A 20,395-nucleotide genomic window follows, 5' to 3' on the forward strand; every position below is an offset into this window, starting at 1 on the left:
TGTTATCTGTAATTTCACTGAGGGCCACCCATATTAAATATGAACTCTTCTCAGAGTAGTACTTGAAGTCATGTTGGATAAAGGTGTCCGCTAAACACAATTTAGTATATTGTATAGCTCCCATTAATGCAATACATACCTAAATGGCCCACTCAGGGTTGACTTTCATCGACTCCCAGTGGGGCCATCTGTCCGTCCGCTGACCTGCCATTTAGCGTCAATGTGGCTATAACTCGCCGGCAGAGTGACATTCAGACTATCGGCTGCTCATTAACACAGGCCATGGGGGTTTGACGGCTGGCAAGAGGGACACCTCTCTCTCTCTCCCTCTTTCTCTCTCCCTCACTTTCTGCATGTCCCTCTGACACCCTCTCTCCCTAAAGACTGCAGTGGTTATTCAAAGACGAGCGTGCCGTATGACAGTACAAGGGCCACTTAAGAGAAGAATTATGCAAATGCAACCTGGCTTCCTGCACTGTTTCTCTGTCCTTATAGATTGCCACTCTCTCTCTCTCTCTCTCTCTCTCTCTCTCTCTCTCTCTCTCTCTCTCTCTCTCTCTCTCTCTCTCTCTCTGTGTCTCAGTACTTTTGATTTCTCTTGCCATGTCATCATCCCTCTGTCCTTTCGCTCCTATCCTGCTTTATTGGAAAAGGGGGATCTATGATGGCAAGACATCCAAATAAAAGAATAGCAGTGGTACATTAACCACTACAGCCCTATTATCATGTTTTAGTTTTATTTGTTTTTTCTGCAATGTCAGAAAATAAAAATGTTTTGAAGCGGGACATCAGGTTATGCATGCCTGTGTAAAACTCTGGGTAGTTCCACCACAGAGCTCCCAGTCTTGCCCCTGAAACTTCTCCACAAAACTTTTATTATGGAATTTATTTGGTTGAAATGATATTTAGTTTTTAGTTCACACATGCATTATCGACACATCGGGAGGATACATTCAGCATGCGCGGCTCTCGAGCGAACGGCACAGCAATGCCATTGCAATGCAATGACGCAACGCTATAGCGCAGTGACAGCCTCTCCGTTTTTTTAATGAGTTTCTTGCTGTCATAAAAACCATGCATTTAGCTGGTTAGCTGGGTCTAGAAGGGTTATCTAGTCTGTATATGCATGGAACAAAATTGGACCCATACAGCGGTCAATTTAACGCTCTCAAGAATTAACCACTTAAACCCTACAGTAAATATCAAGTTCAGTGGTTCTCAACCTTCTTTTTTCACCAGGTTTTATTGTATAGTTTGTTGCTTACTTATGATGCAGTAATTCTCTTTTTACACAAGTATAAAATAAGGCCAAGGAGGCTGTCTATGCCCCCCCCCCCCCCCCCCCCCCCCCCCCACCACACACACACACACACACACACACACACACACACACACACACACACACACACACACACACACACACATACACACACACACACACACTGTCATGTTCTGTATATATTCATTTCCTACGCATCTTTTTATTTCTCTTGATTTCCCCTCATCTCTCTCTTGTCTCAGACGCACTCCATCCCAACCACCAACCACCTCTCTCCCTCTCTCCCTCTCTCTCTCTCTTCCCCCCCCCCCCCCCCCCCCCCCCCTCTCTCTCTCTCTCTCTCTCTCTCTCTCTCTGGACTAACACAGAGAACAGTAATTCACATTTTCATAGCCCTCTCATGTTCTGGCTTTGATCTCGTGCACCTGAATGTGAATGCGTTCCTGTTAGCTTTGCTCATTTCATTTTCAAAGTCGGGGACGTCCTAATTGGAAAATGCCGTGGTGGTGCTGACTGCTGATGACAGCAAGCAGGTCAGTGGAAGCCTGGGAATTTGCTGCGTTAGGGGATGATCCTAACCCAAGCACGTTGCTAGACATGCCAGCAAACCACCATACCATAGGTGGTCGCATCTAAAACCAAGATACCTCACTCGCCGCTACAGTTCATTGCATGGGAGGGCGGAAGTGCGGAAGGCACGTCGCCATTCAAAGTGACTACTGGCCAATCACAGCGTGTCTTTGCCAGGATTTAAATTCATTTCAAAGGAGCTTTATAGGCATGAGGAAATAAATTATATATATTATATATATTTATTATATATTATCAAAGTACAGATGTGCCACTTGAGAACGTCACACGCCAGACAGTGGATTGTCAGTAAATTGTTAGAACATTGACAGTGAGAAATTAAGGAGGGCATCTGTAAAGGTGTTGTTATGTAAATGCTACTCAGATTCTATTTCCAATGAAAAGAAGTGTCCAAAAGTGTATTTTGTTTTCAGTAACAAATGAGAAGAATGAGCAAGGCTAAACAGTGAAAAGAACCTTGGAAAACAAGTATTTCCAGAAATGGCAAAGTGCATGCCTCTGGGAGAGAAGGAGTCCCACCTCTGACTGGCCTACCGAACGTCCCCCTCCTGTGACGCATGCAGAAGCGCGTTTCAGAATTCCGGAAGCTTCATGGGTAGCTTGTAGTGATGTGTCGTTCATGAGTGATTTGTTCATTAGAACGAATTACAAGAACGAATCATCGTTCATTTCCTTAAACTGTTACATTCACGCTTTCGTTCATACCCCCAGTCCCCTCCCCTATTAGCCCTCGGCACACAGGACGGTAGGGCAGGCTGTACGAGCGACATGATAAAAGGGAGCGTGTCGCTATTTCTACAAGTCATCTTTTCGACAACCAAATCTAACCCTAACCCTAACAGACGTTTGTATACTAACTGCTCCCTAAGGTCGCAAAAAACAGAGCAAAAACCTTTATATATGGATATTTAGACAACTATTCCTGACAAGCTCTGAGAACACATAATTTCTGTTCCCTTGCAGTTGTACATATACATTATTTTGTTCTGATTGTGTTGTTCCACTTTTGCCTTGGCAATGTTAACATATACTTTCTCATGCCCAATAAAACCCTTTGAATTGAATTGAAATATTGAATTGAGAGTCTTCCTCAGACTATGTTCTTAGGACAGCCAGACAGACAGACAAACAGGCAGACACACAGATGGATGTGAGAGTGGGAGGAGGGACAGAGAGTGAGAGAGAGAGAGAGAGAGAGAGGAGAGATGAGTTTTTACCATGACTAGTCAAGCGAGACCATTGATTCAATTCCTCACTTACCGAAACAAGAGAAGACAGAACGTCAATCAATCACTTGCTCCTTGTTCTTTATCCCCATTACAGCCTCTCTCTCTCTCTCTCTCTCTCTCTCTCTCTCTCTCTCTCTCTCTCTCTCTCTCTCTCTCTGTCTCTCTCTGTGTCTCTCCCTCTCCCGTCTGACATCCATCCCTCACGTTGGTAAATATCAAACGTCATATTAACTTTGTGTCTCGTTGCCTATATATTTCCCGGTCTCGCTGAAGTGTCAGGGTTCAAACGAGGGTGTGCTGGGAAAGTGCAAATATCAGTCTGTCTAAAAGACAGACTGATATTTGGATTTATCTTTTTTATTATCCTTAGTTTCTTTCTTAGGCTGTTTTCCCAGGTGGTGTCTGTGTTCGTATTGTGATGTTCCTCGGGTCAAGTGTAAAGAAAAAACGATGCAATATTTCGTATTAAAACTCTTTGAAAACACGGACTGATATTTTGGATTTATCTTTTTTTATTATTCTTATTTTCTTTTATATGAGGCTGTTTTCCCAGGTGGCTTCTGTCAGTTGTGCTTCGGGTCAAGTGTTTCCAAAGTAAAACAATGTTTTCAAATTCAATTATTTTACTACCTTTCGATGGTTAAATTGTCCTTCACCGAACATCGTCAAACTCCTGGGTATTTTGTTTTGTTTGTTTGTTAGGGTTTTTTCTTTTCTTTTCTTTTTTCATTGAACAAATCAAGGACATTCTCTTTCATTTGTGCATTTGATGTTCACTAGTCATTTCCTAAACGAACGGTGTTGTATCAAAATTTTTCTTTTTTGTGCACAGGGTAAATTTAGCCATCCATCCATCCATCCATCCATCCATCCATCTTCAACCGCTTATCCGGAATCAGGTAGCGGGAGTAACAGTTCCAACAAGATTTCCAGATGTCCTTATCCCAAGCAATTTCCTCCACTCCCTCAGGGAATATACAGAGGCATTCCCAAGCCAGTTTGCAGATATAATCCCTCCATCTGGTCTTTGGTCTGCCCCGGGGTCTCCTCCAATGGGACGTGCATCGAGGAAGGGGGGCATCCGTACTAGATGCCCGAACCACCTAAGCTGACTCCTTTCCAAGTGTAGGAGCAGCCAAGTCTCTCTCGGGTTAGTGAACTTCTCACCCTATATCTAAGGGAGATACCAGCCACCCGTCTGAGGAAACCCATTTCGGCCGCTTGCACCCACGACCTTATACTTTCAGTCATGACCCACACTTCCTGACCATAGGTGAGAGTAGAAACGAAGATTGCTCGGTAGACAGAGAGCTTTGCCTTCCGGCTCAACTGTTTTTTCTTCACCACAGTGCGATTTAGCGACTGCAAAACCGCTCCTGCTGCTCCGATTCTCCGGCTGATCTCCTTCTCCGTCTTCCCCTTTCTCTCATTCGTGAACAAGACCCTGAGATACTTAAACTCCTTCACCTGGAGTAAAGCCACATTCCCCAAATACTTGAACTAGAATTAATGAAGATATAAGCTTAGTTCCAGGTGGGCTAACCCAAAGGTGCAATGCTCTCACTAATATAATTTAGGACTAAAACATAATCTAATGCTCTCACTAATATCATTTAGGACTAATTCATAATCTAATGCTCCCACTAATATAATTTAGATACAATGCTTTGGGGGGAAGGAGCTCAGTGATGTAGGCCTACCCTTTGCACAGATTGACAGATAATCACAAATGGTGAACTATTAACTTTCCATTTTTTACTATTAAAAAAACCCTGCTTATATTCACAGAAAAAAATGCTGCACTACAAAAATGCATTCAAACTCTACCCTCCTTATCCTGTAAAATATCGCAATAACATTTTGAGTCAGAACATCAGTCCATGGAGCAATTCCATGTGAATATTTCTCATTTTTGCACAGTGTATTCATGCAGTGTTTGGCATGCAGCATGCTTTATCTCGTTCCCTGTTTTTTTAGATCCGTTTGATCCACATTCCTGACACAAACTAAGGGGAGATGCGTACCTCGCTCTCTCTCTCTCTCTCCTATACATCTCCCTCTGTGTCTCTCTCTCTCTGCTTCTACCTTTCTCGTGCCAGTTCTTTTGTGTCAACCCTTCTAGCGTGCTTCTACTTATCTGCAACACCTTGCCATCTTCTGCTGTGTTCCCTCTCATCTATGGCTCTCATCCGTTCTTCAACCCACCCTGTCTTTCCCCCTCTCTCTTTCCACTTACTCTAGCCACTCCTCACCGGTGGTGGAAAATAGTATAAATAAAAGTACCACACATGTGAGCATTATGAGCTTGTAGATCGGCTTTTCACCACTGCTCCTTCCCACCTTACGAGAGGTAAGGTTTCTCCCCCCATCCCCCCCCCCTCTCTCTCTCTCTCCCTCTCTCTCTCTCCCTCTCTCTCTCTCATACGGTGCTCCACGCTAATCATACACTAGACAGCTCCAACAGGCACCCAATTCCACTTCAAAGGGCAGCCATTTCCTTCTTGTCTCAAAGAGGACCTGTCAGCCCCATATGCCTGCCTACACACACACACACACACACACACACACACACACACACACACACACACACACACACACACACACACACACACACACACACACACACACACACACAGAGAGAGAGAGAGAGGGAGAGAGGGAGAGATGGGGGAAGTAACGGTCATGTGGGCGCCGGGCGGCACACGCCACCCAAGAGGGTGGTGTGTTTTAGACTGCCATAGTTTTGTCATAACTAATGTAGATTAACTGCCATGGCTTTTTCCTTTTTTATTTACCTGATTTTCGATTCGCTCCCGTTCACGGCCGCGAAGGTCTTTTCTTTCATGCAGAGAAGAAAAAATACACCCGTGATGATCTGTGTGTAAGTTATGGTCCATAGAAAACAGTGTTTTGACCAAACATGCGATATGGGAAAAGAAGCGGCGATGCAGCCAGGATGAATACAAGTGAATGGCCGAACACATAGACATAGAAAGGTAGACGCCTCCTTCGGCTCTGAGGTGTGAGATCGCGGGACTCGGCAACCGGTCGTTTCCGGTCGCCCCCACTTCCACGTGCGGCACGGAAACCGGAAGTTGCTAGGCCAATCAGAGGCAGGTGGGGGCGGGCCTTTACGCATGCAGCCTCTAAGAACAGCTGAGCCGTGCAGCCGCACGTCAGGAAATGGATGGATTGATAAGTCACGAAAAAGACGTGTTGTGATTGGCCAGTAGTCACATGACTGGCAGCGTGGCCTCCGGCAATCACGGACGTCCGCACTCCAGTTCATTGCTTGTCGCTCCAATAGACTGCAGCGGCCAATGAGGCATCTAGCTTTTTATATCTATGGCCGAACAGAGGTTGCTGGAAGTGGCTTTCGCGAGGCATCATGGGAAACTGAGATGTTTCCTTTACTCCCGACCGCGGGAGTCTGTGGACATCTTTACGGCCTCTGCACTCCGGGGGGTTAAGACACTTGTGGTCTTAGGCATCCCATGTGTTAAAGGGGAACTAGGCAAGTCTGTGTGTAAACAAACATATTCCCCCCCCTCCCCCACACATCTACGACAGGCATCAAACAGGTGTCTTTGATGCTTTCATTGACAAGAGAGATCACTAACGAGCACCTGACACCTTTATGGCCCAATCAATTACCTCAGTGCACAACCCCTTTGAAGTTCAGAGGGAAAAATTAAGAGCTTGGGATGAATGTCAACATAAACACATACAGCCAGGGGGGTGTGTCTTTCTGCATGGAAACACCCCCAGCACAATAATATTGTTATTCCCTTTATCAGATATATACAAAAAACGTATATATCTATATAAGTTACCTATTTTCCCTTGTATGTATGTGCGCGGCAAGCATGTTGTAAAGACAGAATGTCAGCGCTTTGCCAGCCACTGGAGGGGGGGGGGGGGGGGGGGAGAGAGAGAGAGAGAGAGAGAGAGAGAGAAAACACCACCACTGTTGAACAGTAACATCTTCCATGCTTTTCCAGGCGCCTGTAAAATATATATAAAAAAAATGTTACCTTGCAATTTCTGTTTGAAGTTTTCCGTCCATTTCAACCTCTCTCTCCCCTCTCTCTCTCTCTCTCTCTCTCTCTTACTTCTCCTCCTCATCATCCTCTCGCTTTTCCTCCCTGCAAGTGAGGGGAAAAAAAGGGAATGAGTGTGAGTGGGGGGGGGGGCTCGCCTCGCCTCTCCTCTCATGTCTCATCTCGTCTCCTCACTGCGAATTAAAGTTGCATCCCCGCGCCGCCATTGTTAGGATAATAAGAAAAAGTTATCTTCAAAGGTTCAGGGCTGGCGAGGGGAGGAGAGAGGGGAGGGGGGGATGGGGGGGTTTGAGGGGGGTTGGCGGGACTTGGCGACAGGAGAGCTGGCTTCTCCTAATGCGTGAAATTACACCTGCCCGTGTCTGTCTGTCTGTCTGTCTGTCTGTCCGTGTGAATAACACAGCGTGCTTGCGTGCGTGTGTGAGTGCGTGAGTGAGTGGGTGAGTGGGTGAGTGAGTGGTTGGGTGAATTTTGTGCGGCCATGCTGAATAGCAGCGGCGTCAGTTCAGCAAATGCTTACGTATGGCAACGTGTCTTGCATGCGCGCCTTCGCACATTTTATCGTTTTGCCCTGTAACCAAGGTATGGCAGCTGCCATACCTTGGCATACCCAATTGACGCCTCTGCTAGGTAGAGAGCCTATAGGAAGTTAGAAGGTTCCCGGTTCGATGTGTCGAGGTGTCCTTGAGCGAGACACTCCTTCCCTAACTTCTCCTCGTCATGGGCAGCACTCACTCAGCTGAGTGAAGCTGGAAACTGAACTTACTACAAGGGATGAAATAAGTGTCTGTTTCAATTACGACAGATCGAAAAAAAACGTCATACTTTGCGTTTAAGCACATGAACCCCAGTATACCTATATTCTGGGGGGAATATTCACACACGTGAGGTGCATATACACATTAGAGAAGAATTAATAAACTTTCGCACTCTGAGGACTGCGACTGATTCTGTGACGTTTCAAGCACAATTACAGTTCCTCCTCAGACTCGTGGATATACTCATTAACACATGTCTACCTACCGTGTGCATCTGTAACTAATCTGTAAGTCTAATATATCCTCCAGCCCGAGGAGTGAGCGGCAGACGATTGGGTTCCCGTGTTGGTGACCCGAAGTTCGAATCCGAGCTGTCTGTGCTCGTTTAGTGTGAGAGAAACGCCTGAAAGTGCCTTGTTATTTAGGCTACATGTGTGTGAGAGTGGTATAGGCCGTATGTGCACACAAGCACACCCATGAGCACACAAGCACGCTTGTGCGCGCACACTTCACACACACACACACACACACACGCACGCGCACACACACTCCCACCCAGCCCAGCGCGCGTCGTCCGAAACTGTATTTTCTATTAACATGTGTAATGCTATATTCTTATTAACGGTTTCCCCGTTTCTATTAAGAGTCAGTCCCAGATAGCCAGTTAATTAACTTGGTGCCCTCCTTCTCCCCTGGCTATCAGAACACAGGTAGGCTTTCATGCGAGAGTGTGGGGGGGGTGATGAAGGGTGGAGAGAGAGAGAGAGAGAGAGAGAGAGAGAGAGAGAGAGTGACGGATACATGAGCTAAATTGGATTTGGATGAGAAAGCGCCGAGAGGGATCCAAGGTGGCAGAGTGGCTGGTCAGAATGTTTTTTTTTTTCTTGTTAAACTCGTTTTTGCGTTTGCAGCTTCAACACCTGCTCAGAGAGCATAAAGAGATGAAACGAGGAAGAAGGGGAAAGAGAAAGTGGGAGGGGTGTGTGGACGGGGGGAGGAAGGGAAGAGAGCGAGCGAGTACAGAAGTATACGTATATTGTTCGTTTATGATCTCCTCCGCTTGTACTTTAGTGGTTTGACACGTGCCTGGTGCTTGGTTGGCCAAATGAAGCCGCCAAGCCGGTAATACAGTCCAGAGCTGACCGAGTGCTCTGTCTATACTATGTTCTTTCTCAAGATAATGTTGTTGCCACAATGCAGTGCTAGCCGCCGGTAGGTGGGGCACAGCACACCCATGCATGGAATGGTCTTTCACACTGAACATTATGGATGGCATTTTGAAGTGTTCCCCGTGTCTGCCGTGTGGTTCAGTCATGTAATAAAACCATGTGATGTCAGTGTAATGTGGTTGCCCCTTTGTCTAAAGCAGTGGTCTCAACCTTTTCAGGCCGTGACCCTCCAAAATAATCATATTTAGCTGGGGACCCAGATCTACAAGCCAAAACGCCTCACAGTGAGCTTGTAGATCTTTCTTATGTTATTTGACATATTGGCAAATGAGTTTTTTGATTACTTTTGATGCAGTGTAATGATCCTTTCCTTTTTTTAATGCATTAAAAAGGTCTTGGAGGTCCTTAAATTGTCACTTAACTGTCATCTGTGGAATCACCGACCCACAGGTTGAGAACCCCTGGTCTGAACACCACTGAAGCTAATCATTGGGCCACAAAGAGCACACCCAGTAACTTGCTATTGATAGGCTAAAGATTGGACAGGGAAACCTATATCGTCATTGTCGGGTGGAAACCTGGTATGTCCAAAACCGCTTGTTGCGTATGTATCATTTAGAAAAATGATTTAAAGTAGTGAACATAGCCGATCTACATGGACACAAGGCCTCGCACCGTAGATGTGGATCGTCTATTTTCACTACTCTGGTGCAACACTCTTGTATGATGAAGTAGGGCTTTAATTTACCAAAAAACATATACATTTGAAACTTGGAGATAAGAGGTTTCTGCCGGACAGTAACGATATACAGTGCGGTACCTTTCCTAGACTTGTTTTAGCTGCAATAACCGGGGCAGGTAGTATAAGCTGCTATAGACAATCAATGAGAAACACAGTCACCGTGAGCCTCCCTCTGCTAATAGGCTGCTGGAATGCTCTTTACTTTCATTATACCAGTACCACATGCTGTACTGAACACACATGGACACGCACGCATGCACGCACACACACACACACACACACACACACACACACACACACACACACACACACACACACACACACACACACACACACACATACACACCACACAAACTTGTTTTAACAAAGACTTCACTTTAAAACATTAAACAGTAGAAAGAACGTAGAACAATCTCACATATGGTTACATACGGGTATGTGTACATCCGCGACGTAAATCTAACCCTAACCCTAAGCCGGACTAGCTAGTGGGACGTCGGACTATCGAGATTTTCCCATTTCGCACATAGAGTGAATATCAGATTTCCTAAACCTACATGCGCCGAGCCCCCCACTACACTACCGCCATCAGCAACAAGTGGACAAGTGGAAAAAAAGGTAAAAAAAAAAGGTTGTTCTCTTATTCTCTCTTTTTGGTGCATTGTGGCAGCTTTACATCGCCACTCACAGGCCTGGCATATAAACTACGGGGGTTTTCTTTTTCTTCCATGTGGTTTCATGTGGACAAACCGACACACTCACACATTTCTTGAGACGATTCCGTATACGGTAAAACGTTTTGTAAATTACTCAGTGAATCATCTTTGTGTGAACGTAGCCTAAGTATAATCAAGATTCAAGCCAATACTGGACATGCAATTCTTTCAACATAAAATGCTGCGCTCAGGTTCAGGGGAGTTGGAAAGGGCAATTCTCTGAATGCTGTGTTCAGGTACGGCATGGAAGGGAGGGGGAGGGGGAAGAGAGCATTTTGCATTTATTTCAGACTAGTGAGTGCTACATTCATGCTCTGGATAGGGCACTTCTATACAACACGAGTAAAAAAGGGCAGGGGCTCAAGCCCCCTTTGATGTCTGCAAGTGCCCGTAGCCTGCCTGCTTATGTGTGCTGTTTCTTTGTGACACTCAGAGAGAGCAATGCAGCAGCAACATTCCCCACACCTCGGGCGACAGATGTGTCTGCGCGCCGCTACAAGAGGGAGACAATGAAAACGCACACGCTACAGTACAACAGGAAGTCATCAGCACAAACCTCACACCGCAGGCGACACCATCCCACGCACACACACATGCGCAGCGCGCGCGCACTGCGCACGCACGCACCACACACACACACACACACACACACACACACACACACACACACACACACACACACACACACACACACACACACACACACACACACACACACACACACACACACACACACACACACACCAGTGCATGTGCATACTGTATGCATGCACGGTCGGACACACTGTGTCTCTGCAATCTCTGCTCTGTGTGTGTTGTGTGTGTGTGTGTGTGTGTGTGTGTGTGTGTGTGTGTGTGTGTGTGTGTGTGTGTGTGTGTGTGTGTGTGTGTGTGTGTGTGTGCGCGTGCGTGCGTGCGTGTTGTAATCTCATGTATCCCTCAGGCATTTTTTCCAGATCAAGGCCTTCTTGGTCTCAGCTCGATGAAGAGGTCGTGACAGCCAATTAGCTCACAGCAAATTGATCCAACTAACCGGTGTGTGTGTGTGTGTGTGTGTGTGTGTGTGCGTGTGTGTGTGTGTGTGTGTGTGTGTCTCTGACCATCCTAATCAATGCTCATGTTCTATTGGCGAAACCATTATTCTTTCCAATGGAACTGATTGGAGAGTGCAGAGAAAGACTCAAAACCAGAGAGAGTAAAATAGTCTCTCTCTCTCTCCTCTCTTCTCTCTCTCTCATCTCTCTCTCTCTCTCCTCTCTCTCTCTCTCCTCTCTCTCTCTCTCTCTCTCTCTCTCTCTCAGCCTCATCAAAGTGCCATGGCAATATTGAAACTTGAATATTAACCACTTTTATAGGTGCGAACATTGAAATAGGCAATTTAGAAGATTGTCTATTTTTGGCTTAGAGATTTGGTATTGAGGAGGGGGGAAAAAGAAGCATACCTTGATAGAGCCCTGGGGGACCCCGCCGGTCAACTGATTACATGGTGGTTAAAAGCTTTGCCCGAATTGAAACTGAAAAGAATCATTTCATGTTCTAACTCACCGTTTTCTCTCTCTCTCTCTCTCTCTCTCTCTCTCTCTCCTCTCTCTCTCTCTCTCTCTCTCTCTCTCTCTCTCTCTCTCTCAAATGTCCGAGAAGCAGTGGTGTGAAATATCTATATGAACATTTACTTGAGTACTGTACTTAAGTACAATTTGAGCTTTACTTGAGTATTCCAATTGCCAATACTCTTAGTTCTACCCTATTTTCAAAAGATTTTGTATATATTTGAAAACTTGAAATATATAGGACATCCATTCTAATTAGTACTTTTACTTTTGGTACTTTAAGTACATTTTGATACCAATACTTTTGTACTTTAACTCAAGTAAGATTCCAAAATTGATATTTTTACTTAAAGTAACGTTTTTTAGTATACTTTTTCCACCACTGCCGAGAAGCCTAAAGGCAGGGGGGCGGCCTTCGCTTCAGTGGGAGCCAAGCAATCAGGGCTAAGTGAGGTGGAGAGAAAACCCCCCTCCTCCCCCAAGAAGTTAGATGTAAATGAGTCTCGCTGGGATCCCCGGGATAAATCATAGCGTGGGAGAAAATCTTCAAGAGGGAAATAACTCCCCAAATCTTTTTCAATGCCAGATGTCTGAAAAGATTAGGCCCAGACATATCTCTCCATGTCCGGCCGTGTTCCGTCTGGGTCTTTCTCAGTTCAGCTCAGGTCTTATTACGCTGTGTTGCATCTGCCTTTCTGGGAGAGAAAAAAGGGGAACTTTAAAGTACTGTACTGCATGTATTAATGCTGCACACTCGTGTGGTTTAAGACCTTTTTAGGATGAGCATCATCAAGTTGATAAGACAGTTGATAAGACAATTGATCATGTACAATTCAACCAATGGTGACGTAGTGCCCAAAACAGACTGATTAGGTTATTGCTTAACCTTCCATCTCGGGCTCATCTTAATAGCAATAGCTACCTATCTTATATTCGCATATCTGACCAAACATCTCCAAAAAGTTAGCAACACCCACAGCCATAACACCAGAGGGAGCGCACACAACGATCTGATAACACAAACCCATAAGACAAATATGGGTACATTCCTCTTTTACAACACTGCCACCCAGGTTTGAAATTCCTTGACCTCCCTTAAAACATGTAGCTCGCTGGCCCAGTAAAATTCACCTTTCAGGAGGCCAGAGGCGTTGGTAGTTATTTATCCCCCCTGTTTACCTTATCCTGTACATATAGTGTTTTTACTGATGATATTGAATGTTTTCTTTGCTTGCTATTTGTTATGTCCATGAATTGAATACCAAGGACCTCCAACGTGAAAACGACCGTAAAAGGACTTATTTGGGATGATCCTTTTAGGCAGGGTTTTTAACTCTACTTGTACTGTACTACATTTCTATTGTATTAACTATACTTGTACAGTTCTCCATTTTTGTCTAATAAAATATTCAATCAATCAATCAATCAATCAAGGGGGACTTCAGTGTTCAGCTTCACCCAGCCGAGTGCTGCCCACAGAGCAGCGTGGAGCGGGGAGCAGTTAGGGGTTAGGTGTCTTTCTTGCCCAGGGACACTTCGACACATTGCTGAAGCTGGAATCGTACCTGTGACCTCCGGGACCTCCGGAGTCCTAGCTCACTATACCATTCAACTATGGCCGCCCCTTGAATCTCTTGACCCTCATCATTTTGAAAGGGAGCGATGGCTCAGAGTAGTTGACAGAGCACAGCATCTCGCGATGGCCTGGTGTACAAGATACACCACACACCCATTAAGATGTCCATGTACCTGATAAAATACTTCCAAAGCGTCAAGGAGGTCCACGATCACAACACCAGAGGCAGCTCCACAAATCACGTTCAACCCAGATTTGGCTCAAACAAAGGGTTGAATTAATCGACTACATTACATGGAAGCTTGCAATCTGTACTTTCACAATGTCTGTGCCCTACTTTGCAGCACATTCTATCAGACCCTGCCACATTTGCTTTTCCAGCTTCAGACAACTCCTGGCCATGCTTTGTACACACTAACTACCGTATAGGCAAGGCCATTTCCACAGTGTTAGACCTTTACAGTGGATGCTCCTCAGCAAGGGTATTTGGTATCACATAGGACAACGTTCCCCCTAGGGTGAATATCGGTTCCCGATTTCCCCTTTTAGGAACGTGTGATTAATGGTTTATCCATATCTACTGTTCAGTTCCCATGAATTCCCCTGCTGGGGGGGGGACAGGCGGACCTGGTCGTCCCTTTGACCCACGCCGCTCTTCCGAGGGGGAGTACGGATTTTGTCCACAATTCCATGCTGTATTGATGTTGGTACAGTACCATAGGAGAGATAACAGGCCAGCGTTGCTCAAAATAACAATTCTTCGACCAACTCTCCCATCATTTAGCTGGGGACCACCTGGAACCCCTCAAGGACCACTGGTGGTCCCCGGAGCACTGGTTGAAAACCACTGGTGTAAAGTAAATAAGTATGTTTATTTATTTTTTACTTTACTGGAGTATTTCCACTTTTCAATACTTCTACTCCACTATACATCTCTGAGGCAAATATTGTACTTTTAGTCCACTACAATTATTTGTCAGTCAACACATTCTGACTCCCAACCAACGTCTGGATAGGCAGTAAATAATTGAAATACCATTTGTGTCCATACAAGACGTTAAAGATGGTTTGGGCCATTTTCAATATAATGATGACTGATACTGTATAGGTGTGATCTATATTTGTGTCTCTCTCTCTCTCTGTCTGTCTCTCCATCTTCAGTGGACACACACACACGCGCACGCGCGCACGCACGCACACACGCGTGCGAGCACACACACACACACACACACACACACACACACACACACGCACACACAGACACACACACACACACACACACACACACACACACACACACACACACACACACAAATCAGTCCATCTGTTGTCACAGTTCTCTTACAGGCAGGATTGTTTGATGGTGCATTTCCGCCCCATAAATACTCTCTCTGTCATTCTCGTTCCCCCTCCTCTATTACTCCTGTCATCTTCCCCACTCGTTTCTACTATTGTATCTGTCTCCAGTGGTGTAAAGTAACTAAGTAGATTTACTGTACTTAAGTAAAGTTTTGAGGTATTTGTACTTTACTTGAGTGTTTCCAATGATCAGATCAAAAAAACAGTATACTGTGGATCACCTTTTCCGTCCTTCGCTATGCGACAACCTGACCAACTCTTCAGATTGACGAGACTCCTTCGCTCCGCATTGTGGGCTTGAAGATAGACTAATTGTTTGGCCATTTTTGAGCGGTGCTTCTGGAAGGAGCTAAACTCCAACATCTGGCTTTGTCCGGGCTCTGAAGCGTGACCTACATCTGGCCTACATCTTGGCACAAAGCACTCAAAGTGTGTTGTACGCCCAGGGTCACATTGGCCAAGCTTTGCGGGACACCAGGTGTAACGCGGCACAATAATCCTATGAATTTAAATTCCAATGTGTCCCAATAAGTCACAGTGAGTTGTTGTTCTCAATTTATCTCAATCCGCAATCTCTTGAGGCTCTCAGAATCAGCTTTATTGTCACATCACAGGTTTAAAGAAGTAAAGAAGTTCCACTTGCTCAGTTTTTGTTTGACAAAATGATCATGGTGGCACTATAGTTGCTGTTCTATCGATTGGGCTGGCCATGCATTCTTCTTGGCTTCAGACCCTAAGTGCTGTCATCCTTTCCCTTCAGGCACCTTCTCCGTCTCTACAAGCTGAGGATGAAACTGCCATGTAGGTTTGGATATCTCCCAGACTGCTGCCACACTCTCAGCACAGAGACATTTGTAAGCAGGCTGTGTGTGTGTGTGTGATTGATACGCATTGGAGCTTGTCCAAAGTTCTATTTGTCTCCTCTGTGTCACACTGATGACTATACACCATGCCCACTGGCACTGTGTCACCCTCAGTTAGCCGCTAGGCTGACAATGTGCCACGCCTTTTTTGGGGACAGCTAGGCTACTGAGAATGCAATATCCCTCATGATTTTTTTTCTTTTTTTCTTCTTTTCATTCCTGAACTTACTCTTTCTCTCTTTTTCGGGCTCGCCTCACCGCTAATCACTTTTCAAGTGTAGGGTGGCTCACAGTAGGTGACAGAGTACAGCATCTTGCAATCGGCCTGATGTACAAGATACACTACACCACTAAGATACACAGTACCTGACAACACACTTCCAAAACGTCAAGGATGTCCACAATTACAACACCAGAGGCAGCTCCACAGATCATGTTCAACCCACATTCGGCTCAAACAAAGAGTCAAATTCGTTCTCCTGCTATACTGCTAAAATGTGGAACAACCTACCGAAGGCCTTAAAGGAGTGTATATCCCTAACTTCCTTTAAAACCGCTTTGAAAAGCCACTTACAGGCAGCTGCTACTCGCAACTGGTAATAGTAAACTTAGCCTAACCTTAGCTCCTCCTAACCTTTCTATTCTAAATACCATTTAGTTTTGCATTGTGTTTTCACAACTTTGTTTCTGCATAGTACTGTGTTCTATCTGTCATTCAATGTTATATGAGTTAAAAAAAATATATATGCACATTTCAATTAAATCACAAGCGATTCTGTTACAAAAAAGTGGACAGTACGGGTCAAGCACAAGTTTACGCTAAACATGAAAACGTTTGACTGCATTTGAAAATCCAAGGCAACAACCTGCTCATTGGTTCAACATCTTGCTCAAGGACATTTTGACACAGAGCCTAGAGGAGCCAGGGATTGAACTGGGAACCTTCCGATTCCAAGGGACGGCTGCTCTATTCTACCTCCTGTGCCGCTGCTGCCCACTGCCTACTATACTTTGGTATCCTTCATCTTCGGTCCTCCTGTCCTATCAAAATCAAATCAAATCAAATCAAACTTTATTTATATAGCACACTTAAAAACGACTGTGCTGTCGACCAAAGTCCTATTTCCTGCAATTGAACTGTTCTGACCTGGTCACCAAACCCCAGCCCACAACACCTTCGGACGGCATTTCAGTGCAACAGAAGAAGTATAAAACCAAAAGTATTGGAATGTTCAAAATGCTGATGATATACAACCATTTAATTCTCTAGTGCATTTCTAGTGCACAATACAACCCTGAGTTTGCCTACGATTGCAGCCGAAGACGCCCTCCAGAGGCCATTTCACTTGGGCCTACAACAAGCACTATATTCATGCTGCCTTGGATTGATTGCCTCTCCATGCCTGCCTGCCTGTTATTTCTTCATTATTTTATCTTCTCTCACTACTTCCAACGTCTTTATTGTCACACTGCATACTGTAGATGGAAACAAAACAAGGAAAACAGGCTAGATACCTACCTGTACGGTCTGTCAAACATTCTTGTCATCAGTAGAGTAAAACAGGCTCCTACCACCACTCATCCTACAGTAACAATTCCTAATTTATGCTCCGTCGCACGACGACGACAAAAATAGCAGACCTGTTACGAGCTTGTGGATCTGCTATTTCCGGTACACGAGACCATCCAACAAAAAAGTCACTCCCTGTATCCCTCTCTCTCTCTCTTTCTCTATCTCTCCCTCTCCCTCTGTCCCTCATTGTTTGATCAACGTGACGTGTGCGGCCTCAAAGCCGCTTTGCTGCCGCGTTGACGATGGGTAACTAGAAATGAAATCAAATGAGCGGATGAATAAAATATGAGCGGCGGTAATGAATAAATAAAGGTGTGACTGTACTAATAAAAACGGAGTCACCCGTTTCAAACGCGTGAGAAAAAAAACTGCACGACGACATCAGGCGCCCACACGCAATACCTCTCTGATAAAAGGTAAAGTTGCGTGGGTTGGGAGACAGCAGCCCCTTCTCTCTCTCTCTCCCTGTCATACCTCCCTCTATCTCTGTCTTAAAACCCATTCTGAGCCCCAGACATTAACGGATTATAATGTCCAGAGTGCCTCCCTCAGGCCCCATCCACTCCTGTTGTCTTATTTTGAAGGCCAGAAGTCCATAGCGTAAACACTTCCGGTCTGACGTCATCGCGTCCTGCGCCGGAATCGATCATTGTTTACGTGGTGTCATGGCGGCTCGGATCGATCCTTTTTAACATGTGCTTTATAAGCGAGCATCTGCCTCCATCTTCGCTTCTAAAGTGTAGTTTTGAGATAATGGACATTAAAGATGAGATCCCCCGTCTGCCTCAATGTTATGGGATGACTATTTTGTGCTCGTGGAGCCGTGATGATGACAAATCAGCGACGGATTTCGGCTCCGGAGCTCCGGCCATTGTATCCGGTAATATAACCGCCGTTACAGTAATATATTACTTTTCGCGAGATATCTCGGGAATGGCACTCCAGATACTCGAGTACATTTCGCGAGATATCTCGGAATGGCACTAAATCGGTTAATTTCTCTCCATCTTTCCCTTATTGTCTCAGGTGTCATTTTGAAAATCCTTAGTGTTATTTATTTTCAAAAAATGTTATCCCATGATTTTGTAACCCATTTTTTTTTCACCCAGTGCCAATTAGCCCTTCACTAAGTCCCTCCCCAACCTGTCCTTGTCCAATACCACGTTAGCAACGAGTTACTAAGAGAGGAGTGCTGGCTTCTAACCCATCGATGTTATATGACAGCTTTTTCCCATGTAAATAATCGATCATTTCAGTAGCAAATGCTTCAAAATGTCTCCTAAATCTAGTCAAGGCCTGCAGTAGGCTATGCATTGGAAAAAAAATGAGCATGACATTATTTAATTAAACTAAAGACACAGGGAAATGTTAGAGGGAGAAATAGCCCTGAAACAATTACGACCGTCATGGGTCCATCTCAACCTGGTGTAGAGGTGTGTGTGTGTGTGTGTGTGTGTGTGTGTGTGTGTGTGTGTGTGTGTGTGTGTGTGTGTGTGTGTGTGTGTGTGTGTGTGTGTGTGTGTGTGTGTGTGTGTGTGTTTTGAACGTGCGTGTGACTGTGCGTACATGTGGGTGGGGACAGGACTAGGTAATTAGTTTGGGATTTGAACACATAAAGCACCAGTTGCCTGCTTATGTTAACTGCTATAGGCTAAATGTTTCACTTGCTCATTATATTCACTGCTATTTAACTGTAGGCTACATATATTATCCACATACTGTACATCAGAGGTCTTCAACAGGAGGTCCGGGACCCCTAGGGGGTCCTCAGAGTTACTACAAGGGGGCCGCCAAATCTTTATGTGATAGGATCATGTTTTTTACATTAATTAATCACTTGAACCCTAGCATCACTATTCTTAGTGGAACATTAGCCAACAAATATTTTTGGCTAATGAGGTTTGGTGTAGAGGGAAAAGAAGAGCAGTAGGTATTGACAGTTCAAGTGGTTGAATATATTAATCCAACAGATAATAGTGCTGTCAAACAAATCTAAGCTGTATAAGAAATCCATGAACATGTTAGTGGGGGTCCCTGCTTCATATCTCTCTCAGCTAACTGAGCTAAGGGGTCCTTGGCCTGAAAATGTTGAAGACCCCTGCTGTACATGTTAATATCTATCTCCACCTGTAGTTTTCTGACACTAGTTTGATCTTTGCTGATTATTTCCCCCCCAGAATAGGGATGCTAAGATCACACGTCTGACTCCTATCCCTGCGATCTTGTTGGCTACATTCATTAGCCTTCAACCCTTGATTGACCAGAGTCCCTCAAGTCTGCTTGTGACTTTTCTGTTTTCGCTCTAAATGTGCTTGCTGAGAACAGGGTTTAATACCGTAATGCTGTATAGTGTAGTATAATCCCCAGTTATGTGCGCTTTGAATGTACTGAATGGCCTATAATATTCAGTGACACGAGCCTGACTTGCACTTCGTTGCGTGCCGGATTATAAACACAACTGACTTCCCATATTGTTGAAACACACATGCTTGACTATCGCTCTCCGACTGCTGTCAGTAGCCTTGCGGTGCAGATACACGTACGTACACGGATCGAGAGAGAGAGAGAGAGAGAGAGAGAGAGAGAGAGAGAGAGAGAGAGAGAGAGAGGAATTAAGAGAGAGGAAGAGATGATTGATGATTGAGTTACATGATCACGTCACACTATCTTCTATCTACAGGAAACTTTCTGCACCAACGGGTTCTTGGCCTTTTCGTTGAGCTCGGTAGCTGAAAAATAACTGAGAATTGCCTGGGCGGAGACAGGTGTAGTAATTTATAGCTGGGCACATGGGCTGATAATTTCCTGGCTCTCTCTGTGACTCTCTCCTCCACTGAGGCTGTACTTCACCTAACATGAACCAGGACATGAGGACATAGTGGTTTTGTTTGTTATTGCTTACTAGACATACTTGGCTAAGGATTTTATC

Source organism: Nannobrachium achirus (assembly GCF_963921795.1).
Source record: "Nannobrachium achirus genome assembly, chromosome: 12".
Taxonomy (NCBI): Eukaryota; Metazoa; Chordata; class Actinopteri; order Myctophiformes; family Myctophidae; genus Nannobrachium; species Nannobrachium achirus.